Here is a 1,610-nt window from a genome sequence, read left to right on the forward strand (position 1 = left end):
CAGAGTCCATGGCCCTAATTAGTCACGTGTGTGTCCCTTCTTTCTTGCAACAAGAGTCATCGAGAAGCTTTGATCCAAAGTGTAGATGAACATCATTTGTTTAACTGAAAGTTTGCACATATATGATCAGCATTTTCAGTCACATGTGTTTGCTTTAGTAGCATGGGAACTAGAGCTGAGCATCTGCGCTGAAAAGGAGGAACACACACACAGGAAGTTGCTTGCAAAGTTTAACTTCATCTTCGCAAAGCCACCATCATGATGCTGCCTAAGTAATTATTTAAGAGGATGCAGGAAAGGCCAAGCACCATTACATTCTCTATGGTTCCAAACACTAGACTACCACTACTAACTTCCATCGCTCCGGTGTGCATCCTACAAGTGTCAATATGTCATGTTTTTCTGCCGGTTCCTTTCACTTCAGCACCGGAGGGATCATAAACAAACCGGGATCGATCGAGCGCTCGTGGCTAATCAAATCAAAGGTCTTCTTTACTTTCACTCAAACAAGACACCATCGATCGAGAAGAAGAACAAGAAGACAAGATAAGAAAAGGAAAGCATGGAGCAAAAGAAGGAAAGCGGCTTTCATTTTAGTATATGTTTATCTGTTATTCTAGTACACACGAGTGTGTATAGATGATGAGAATGTAGCTAAACAACACTGTCGCGTGGACGTGGTTAGTGCTAATGATATCAGGCGTGCTTGTTTCTGCTTTAAGGGACATGCTCTTGAGCGTGTCCACGAACCCGGGACAGGCTACCTTTTGTCAATAGGTTGTTTTGTTGTCGAGCTTCTGGCTTGTGCTCCCCCTCGTGTATCAGATGCTGCATGGCTGTGTACTTTTTCTGAATTCAGATCTCTGCATGTACTCACACTCTAATACTCCTTCTGTCTCAAAATGTAAGACATTTTTTGACACTATCAAGATAGTGTCAAAGGGAGTACTACCCTGGTGTACGACTCTGGATACCTGTCTTGCATGATAAATCGCCGGCTGTACCCAAATTAGTTCGAGTGTGGCAAAATTCAGAAACGAATTGTACCTTTTGACAGCGTGATCTCCTCCTGTGTCTAGCTACCGCGCACGCCGCCGGAGTTTATGTGAGACAAGTTACCACGTTAGGCGTGCGAGCCCTGTGAAGGCCTACAAATACTGACTGGCTCGACGTACAAATTAATAGTACTAACTTGGGAGAATGGTTCTACGATCAAACACGTACGTCGCACTGCAACAAGAAGAAAGAACTAAATACTGTATGATGGGCACGCGTGCTTCTAATCTAGCTTTGTGCAAACAAAACCCCGCTTTCCCACTACCTTTTTGTTTGGAAATACTAGGAGTAAAGCCCCAGCTTACAATAAGAGAACGAAATACAATAAGATCCTCCCCTCGTCTCCCCTCCCGCGACTCTCCCATGAGCGCCGCCGCGGGCAGCCCCCCTCCTCGCTCCTTCCTCCCCTCGCCGCCGCCTCGACGTACTGGCGGGCAAAGCCCGGCCAGTGCTGGCGGCGGCGGGGCGCTCTCCTTCCCCCGCTCGATCTGGTGGGCGCGGGCCTCCGGGACGGGCGGCGGCGCGGCGTTTGCTCGGGGCGCGGCGGCGCGGCG

Source organism: Triticum dicoccoides, chromosome 2B, assembly GCF_002162155.2.
Source record: "Triticum dicoccoides isolate Atlit2015 ecotype Zavitan chromosome 2B, WEW_v2.0, whole genome shotgun sequence".
Taxonomy (NCBI): Eukaryota; Viridiplantae; Streptophyta; class Magnoliopsida; order Poales; family Poaceae; genus Triticum; species Triticum dicoccoides.